The sequence below is a fragment of the Papilio machaon genome, chromosome 25, assembly GCF_912999745.1.
Source record: "Papilio machaon chromosome 25, ilPapMach1.1, whole genome shotgun sequence".
NCBI lineage: Eukaryota > Metazoa > Arthropoda > Insecta > Lepidoptera > Papilionidae > Papilio > Papilio machaon.
In genome coordinates this window covers 4,102,661-4,111,475 of record NC_060010.1, presented here as the reverse complement: position 1 = coordinate 4,111,475, position 8,815 = coordinate 4,102,661, and positions in this window count along the sequence as shown.

Sequence of the window (8,815 nt, the reverse complement as noted above, 5' to 3'; positions counted from 1 at the left end):
TGTCGCATTTAAACATTAAATAACGAACTAATATTAATTCAAACAAGTTAGAGTTAAATAAAACATTGATAACTGAAATTCGTAGCTTAAATCATTTGTTTAACTTGAAAACTATCTCGCAAAGTTTTATTAGTTTTGAACATCAATTTGTTGGTATATTAATTCTGTAATGAATTCTGACTTGATTTTGAATTATAATATGTTATTATCTCCATTTATAATATGCGTTATTTGATATAAAATTTTCAATTTAAACAGTGTTCGGAGTTAATACAAATTCATTTGATTATTCTGTATTATGAGACACTAGTTGTAGTTGTAAAAAAAATAGGTCGCCTATGTGTTTTTCTAGACTATGTTTTACATCTGTGTCAAGTTTCATCAATATCCATGTAGCCGTTCCGTAGATACCTTCAAACAAACATCCATCCATCTAAACATTCGCATTTATAATATTAGTATGATTTTAGTATGTGATGGTTAGCGTGAATGCGGAGTTCAAATCTTAAGATACGAGTAGACTACAACCGAATTTCGACATAAATGCATTTACGCAATTGTACGGAGAAATCAAGAGACACCAATGTTCTTACAGAGACATTCTATGAATACACTGAGTATACCGTATGTATATCTTAGCCTATCATTAGGCTATGTATTACATTTTTATATAATGTGAATGTTGCTCATAATTATGCTACGTCAATGAGTTATCACTACATATAGAGAAAACGTACTACTCAGGGGATAAGTACTTGACTTACAATCTTCAGGTCCAGGGTTCGAATCCCGCACTGTATCAATGTGTTTTTCAATTATCGATTTACATATATACATTTATCCGACGTTCTTACGGTGAAGGAAAAAATTGTGATGCAACCTGCACATATTTGAGAAGAAATTCAATGATATGTGTTAGTCAACCAACTCCCACTGGGTCAGCGTGGTTGACTATGGATAGAGAAAACATCGCGTTGCAACATCATGTCCTACTATTTGCCACTTCATCATCATCGTCATCAGCCGCAATCCTCTGCTTATGTCATCTAGCGACTTCCTAACGTCCGAACTAACATGTCCGTCCATTTTGCCACTACCGGACAAACTATCAAATCACAACTCATCGCACGAGTTGACAGAGCGCCTACTTCTATTGTTACTACCTAGATGGTTGGCATTCCACAACGACGAAGATTTTACTTAACTTCTTACTAATATTCTGTCCTCAGCGGTATTTCCAAACAATTACGCATGAGGGACCTTCAAGAAAAGAGCGTACATCAACTTTAAAGGCCGGCAATTTATCTGCGGTTCCACTGATGGTGCGGATCTTCATGGGAGTCAGATCAACTAATACTAGGAGATCCGCTGCATGGTTGCCCCCTTCTCCTATAAATATAAGTATCCTGCTCCCATAGAGACTTACCTTGTTTTGCTTTCGTAACTTCGTATAAAACAGACAACGTGGGTTTCAAGGACTCTTGTATTAACTCTGTTTTGTCAAAAAAAAAACAATGAATGGGATCACACTATGTTATAACAGTAGTTTTAATGAAGTGGAGTTCTAGGGTTAATGTGCAGCGTTCAATAATTTATGAGCTGTTAGTTGAACATCTATTAAACTTTTAATGCCATATTTTCTTGTAAAAGAACGGCTTTAAGGTCGGCAAATTTATCAACGTCGTAAGAAAATTGCCAATGCGCTTAATGACTGTTAGCAAACTTTCAAAACCATTAAAGGTTCTTCCTATTTCTAAGACGAGAACACTTAACGTCATTTCCCTTACGTTCTAAAGCGAAAAAGACGACACTAGATTTATATAGAAATAAATTAGTCTTGCAGTGGGCGTTTATATCATTTTTAGGTTCATTGGCTTCTCTTAAACCATTTCCAATGTCCGCCCTATTTTATTGTTATAAATGGTACAGCATTGCAACAGAAATGAAGAGAAATATAAATATTGACGCAAAGTATTTTATCAATGTTAGTCACTGAGATTTAAAAGTATGACGGCGTATCCGCCAAAGTCAAATGACTGGTTGACTTTTTCAGCCAAGCGAAGCGTCACTGTCGATGGTTGTGAGGGCGGCCATTGAACAGTGTTGTTCGAGACGGCGCCCGCGCACCACGCTTGCGACGAATCGCTTAGCATCTAATTAACAATTAAAATCTAGCGCTTAATTAAGTTGGTGTGGCATTGGTTAGACACTACAGTGTTCATTCCACTGTGTATTTTTGGTTACCTAACCCTTATTAAACAACTGCGATTGCAACAAGGACTCGTGATCTGTTCACGCCCACCTGCCGACATACCCGCTTTTATACTCGCACAATATGATTTCTGATGAAGGCCCTCCTGCCCCTTCATCAGAAGTGGGATATGCCTTTCAGCCCACTACCTGCTTTCCAAATTACTTTATAAGAGGGTGAAAAAAACAAACGGCTGTTAATCGAATCTCTTGCGTTTTTAATTAAAATTTGCTCGGGATGCATAACCGGTTTAGATCGCGTAGCAGGTCGGAAGGTACTCCACCTCTGCGAACAAACGAGTCTCGCAAGAGGAGGCGTTGTGCCGGTCGTAATAGGGATACGTCTACGTCTAGTGATAGTGATAGTGAACGATCTTCGGTGCATAGTCGAAAACATTATCCGAGATTAGGTAGTGATAGAACGCGAGGTCGTGATCGTGCTCGTAACCGTTCTTCGCAGCGCCGCCGTCGTGTAGTTTCGTTCTTAGCCAACTATACTAAACCTAATTTAATGTTAAACCTGATAATCGTAAACCATTCATGACAATTAAGAGTGAACCGCAAAGTTCTAGTTCAGATAAGAGATGTTTTGGTTGTGGTAAGACGAAAATTGTCGTCCGAGTCAGAGCCATTTATGTTGGATGACTTGTTCTGGATGCCTTGCAGATTGTGGTAAGACGATTATTGTCGTCCGAGTTAGAGCCCTTTAAGTTGGTCGACTTGTTCTGGATGCCTTGCGGATTGTGGTAAGACGATTATTGTCGTCCGAGTTAGAGCCCTTTAAGTTGGTCGACTTGTTCTGGATGCCTTGCAGATTGTGGTAAGACGATTATTGTCGTCCGAGTTAGAGCCCTTTAAGTTGGTCGACTTGTTCAGGATGCCCTGCAGATTGTGGTTAGACGAATGTTGTCGTCCGGGTCACATCCACCAAAGGATTGACCTGTCCAATAGTACCGATTGTGAACAGTTAACCTACATGCTGTTGAGTGACAAGGCGGTGTCATCTGACTTAATTGTTACGAGACGCTCGCCTTAAGTCTTAAGTATCATATGATGATTGTAATGAGTAGTCCGTCAGGATGCCGAACGGAATAGGTACAACTGCAGTTCATTGTTTCAGAGAATCGCCCGAGGACGGTCGAATGTCAGTCCGGCCGTGACGGCGTATCCGCCAAAGTCAAATGACTGGTTGACTTTTTCAGCCAAGCGAAGCGTCACTGTCGATGGTTGTGAGGGCGGCCATTGAACAGTGTTGTTCGAGACGGCGCCCGCGCACCACGCTTGCGACGAATCGCTTAGCATCTAATTAACAATTAAAATCTAGCGCTTAATTAAGTTGGTGTGGCATTGGTTAGACACTACAGTGTTCATTCCACTGTGTATTTTTGGTTACCTAACCCTTATTAAACAACTGCGATTGCAACAAGGACTCGTGATCTGTTCACGCCCACCTGCCGACATACCCGCTTTTATACTCGCACAATATGATTTCTGATGAAGGCCCTCCTGCCCCTTCAAGTAAAATATATTTCGAAACTTTTGTTTCATCATATGGAAAACCGGTATACAATTATTCGCCAGGTTTAAAATACATTTTCATTTCATTATCCGCTGCCCTTTATCGCGATAAAATAACCATTTTACGATTAAATATTATGGAATTCTAAGAAGTTGTTTTCCTTACGTTACCAAATAGTAATAAATTATAGGCTTCCGAAACGCACACTGATAAGATAAAATTGAGTATTACTTCCACTTCACGACTGTCTTCTATGGTCGTGGTATTGCACCGATCAAGCAAGCCATTCGTGCAAAAGATGTTATTAAATCTATATATATAAAATAAAGTCGTGTTAGTTACACCATTTATAACTCAAGAACGACTGAAACGATTTGACTGAAAATTGGTGGGCAGGTAGCTTAGAACCAGGAAACGGACATAGGAAAATTTTTCCCCGTTTTCTATTTTTTATTCCGCGCGGACGGAGTCGCGGGTAAAAGCTAGTTTGTAATTTAAGTAAGATAATACAGCTTTTGATATGATTGCCAAGTTAGTTCTTACAAGAAGATGATAACAAAAATCTTTACTTTCTAGATCTCGTACTTGGACTCGTACATGGACATCTTGGAGCTTTCGTATGTTTTTACTCCAGTTTTGATTTAGGACCGAAGTATATAAGTGTAACGTTCCGAACATTATTAATTTTCTAGGACCTTTGTAGAAACATTATTATAAATTGATGACTTGACTGTAATAAGTAAATGAATTCTGTTCAAGTACAAAGGTAAATAAAACTAGTGATGCAACGGAAGTGTCTTAACGGAACCAGAAACGGAAACAGATGTCAAAAATTTTTTTTAGCAGAAACGGAAACGGAAGCGGATGCGGAAACAGAAGTGTAAATAATATGAAAAAAAAAACATATTTACAATTATAATTTTTTTTGGTAAAAACAGTTTGTATTCGTTTTTAATTTATTAAGGCATTGGATATCGGTGACCTTTAGCCTTCAATATATGTATTTTTACTGTGCTGCAATAAGTTAAAATACATGTTGACAAACGGTGGCTTTTAAATATTAAAACTTAAAAATAAAAATATTACTAAATAATAACAATTCCCCGTTAAAAGTTTCGGCTCCCAGTTGTTACCTTTTTTATTTTGTAAACAGTGAATGTGTTAAGGGCCACTGTCCACGGAGGCTTCGTAGACGCGTATTCGTCATTATACGCTTGGTGTACGCTTGCTTGCAGCTTACGTACAAAACAATGTAACTCTGTCGACGGAGCGGCAGCGTGGCGCTCGCGTCGCTGCACGCAAGCTTCATGACGCCTGCCGTACTGGCTGTCGTACGCCTGGGCGTACAAGGAGTGAACGCCCGTGGTTTTTATTGTAAAAAATGGCAGGAACGGCTGCCAAATTTGTTCAGATCATAGTAAAATATCCGTGTTTGTATAACACTAATCTTGCTGAATATGCTAGAAAAGATTTAACTGAAAAGGCTTGGAGTGAGGTGGCGAAAGAAATCTACAGTTGATATTTCTTTCTATATTGGATGGGTCCAATATAATCATCGTTTTCGTCGACTTCGAATGTAGTGATAAGCCAAAATAACGTCTTCGTCGTCCGACTGCATTCTCACAAATGATTGACAATGTACGCTTGCAATACGCCTCGTGGATAGAGATTAGTACGCTGGGCTGCTTAAGCTGCACGGAGTATTTTGAAGCGTCTATGAAGCTACGCCTCCGTGGACAGTGGCCCTAAGTATCAAATACACCAAATCTACATTAGAAAAAGATATAATTATTAGGCGTCGGTGGCTCGTGGCACTTGACTTGCAATCTGCAGGGGCTGGGTTCGTATCCCGCCATGTACCAATGTGTTTTTCGATTTACATATCTATATTTATCCGACGTTCTTACGGTGAAGGAAACCATAGTGATGCTGCCTGCACATATCTGAGAAAAAAATCAATGATATGTGTGAAGTCAACCCGCTCTGGGCCTGTGTGGTTGACTATGGCCTAGCCACCCCGAATTTGGGGTAGGCTCCGAGCCCCTCAGTGGGGATGTATATTGAGCTGATGATAATAATGATAATGAGATATTACATGGTTATCACTTATTCAAAAGTACATTTAAGAAGTATGAAATAGTCACATTTTGCCAGTTGTCAAATTTTATATGGACAACAACTAGACAGTTAACTCCAGCAAGAGAAACTGATTGTTTCAAACAGCAGCAGAAAATATTACGCGCTTAAATTCACAAAAAAAGTACGTAAACAAACAAATGCGACAAGTGCCGAAAGGCCGCGCACGGACTGCGCGTCTCGCGCCGCGCCTTTGGATCTCTCAGCCGTCGTAAAGTTCCGTTTTATCTCCGTTATAAAAGTTGCGGAAACAGAAGCAGAAACGGATGTTGAAAAGCACGCGGAACTTCCGCACTTGCGGAAACGGAAACAGACATCCGTTGCATCACTAAATAAAACAAAGAAATTTACTAAGGATCCGAGAGCGGTGTATGTACGCACAATAAATTCAAAGCCGTTTCACAGTTCGATACACAACTTTCTGTCCCACATTTCCTGCAGAAAATGTTCTGCAGTGTCCGTATTCTTTCAGTTACATATAAAATGTAGTATACAGTACGGTCCGATCTTCTAAGATTCCACTTAATAAGGTCAAAAGAAAAGGTTAGGATTTTATTTAATTAAAAGATTTCGCAAAATCAATGGAATCATCACCGTTAAAGGCAATAATCGGAAAAACACTTTTTACGGCCAAATCCAATAATAGAACTTTACGATCGATGTGAAAATTATTTCAATAACTCTCGCCAATTGGATGGGAGTACAAAAATGGATCGAGCGCTCTAAAAATTTTAGCCGAGATTTTTTAAAAACTGAAGCTGAATAATAGTTTTAATTTGGTATCAATGAAAATTTTAGACGTTTGTGACGTCACCAGAATTAATAAAACAAATTACCTTTGAAGGAAACCTTTCAATAGTTCACTTTAATTTGTATTCATCGTGGCGTAGCTTTATTCAGGAACACTCGCTGTTCGGTTTGGAATTATTTGCTAAAGCAAAGTTTCTTTTTAATAGAAAAAGTTACAAGTTCTTGTTCAATTATTTTATAAACCATGATTATATCAAAGCTGCGTTATCATATTGAACGAGTAAACGCAGTCTTTGTATCACTAACTAGCTGTCGTCTTCGACTCCGTCCACGTTTCACAAAGAAAATGTAATTAGCCTACATGTTCTTACAGACTATGTTCTACGTCTTTGCAAAGTTTCATCATGATCCGTAGAGCCGTTCCGAAGATACCTTCAAACTATTCTCCATCCATCCATCCATCCAGCCATCTAAACTTTCGCATTATAATATTATTATGATTTCTGTTATATGGTGTATATTTTTTTTATATCAACTATCAAGATTGTAAACACGTAGTACACGAAGTATCAATTTATCTATTCCAAATATTGACTCAATTAGATATGCAACCAGTGTGGTGTCACAAAAATCAGTCGTGTTGACATAAACGCAACATTCTCTTTTATTTGACTAAGGGGAAACAACGCGATTGACAGATCCTGTCTCTTAAAAGCTAAAGTAGTTTCATGAATGTTTATTTAGTTCTAAGAAAACTTAATCGTTTTCGTCAGAGAGAACTCAGAGCTAATAAAAACGGAAACTTTAGAATGGGTAAATTTTAATTAGCGCATAGTTACATTTTGCAATGAAAATAAAATTTAAATTATAAGGTATTAAACCTTATACCTGAAGGATTTAAGCCAGTTCGATTCTCTATTAGGTAATAACATATTTAAAAATCTTTAAAGCAACATTTGGCGATATTAAATCAAAGGTGTGTTTCTTTGTAGTAAGTAAGAAAGCAGAAGAAAGTGTTTTACCTCTGTAACAACGAAAAAAAAAAGATCAACAAATATTACCATAAGTACGGCCCCAAACAATAAGTTTGCTCGAAAACATGCACAATATTTCCGTACCTCCATAAAGTATTACAACCAAGAAATTTAAGGCTATTGTGTAGGGTCGGCTTTATGTAATATCCAACCCGTATATTTATTACAAAGGTATGAAGAATATCTAAATAAAATGATCAGCTTTTTTAAAAGTAGATAAAAAGTACTTAAATATGTAGAATGAATTCGATTAGAGTAATCGCCTATTCGTTGGTCTGACCAAGTCCAGACAATATTGGGGCTCAACATTCCGACCGCCATGAGACAAGCCGCGGACAGAGCGGTGTGGAAGCAGCTCGTTGACACATCACTGAAGGCACTTCAAGATGAGCACGACCTTCAATAATGAAGAGCACGAAGAAGAAGAAGAATCGTATTTAGACGGAATCACTTCCACTCTTGATTAGGCTTTCTTGCTCTTAATGAGACGGATAGACAAACATACAAACACTTGTACACATTGAAACACTTGTTCATACAGCTATCCCTGACTAATCCGGTAATAATAACGAAGTAACAGCCCGAGCCGAGGCTCCTGAGGAAGTCCTCGAGCCTAGTTACTCTTCAACGAGGTTTAGGCTAAGCGCCATCTACGCCCGGCCATCTCAAGCCCGGTGAAACTGTAAATGCCTCGTCAAGGCAAACAGTGACTGCTCAGTCACAAAAAAAACTATCTCGGTTTTAAAAATTCTCACTATTAGCTTGCTCAACATTTCAAAAATACTAACACATAACTAGACTCGTTATTACGATTACGAAGCTTCGGTAGCTCAGGGATTAAGCATTTGACTTCTAATCTGCAGGGCTTAGGTTCGAATTCCGTCATTTACCAATGTGTTTTTCGATTTACATATGTATATTTATCCGACGTTCTTGCGGTGAAGGAAAACATCGTGATGCAACTTGCACATATCTACCAATGAAATTTAAAGATATGTGTGCAGTCAATCAACACGTACTGGGTCAGCGTGGTTGACTATGGCTTAGTCACCCCCTAACTTAGGTTAGCCTCTGAGCCCCTCAGCGGGGACTTAGCAATAATATTAGAAAATTTAATTCTATTTAC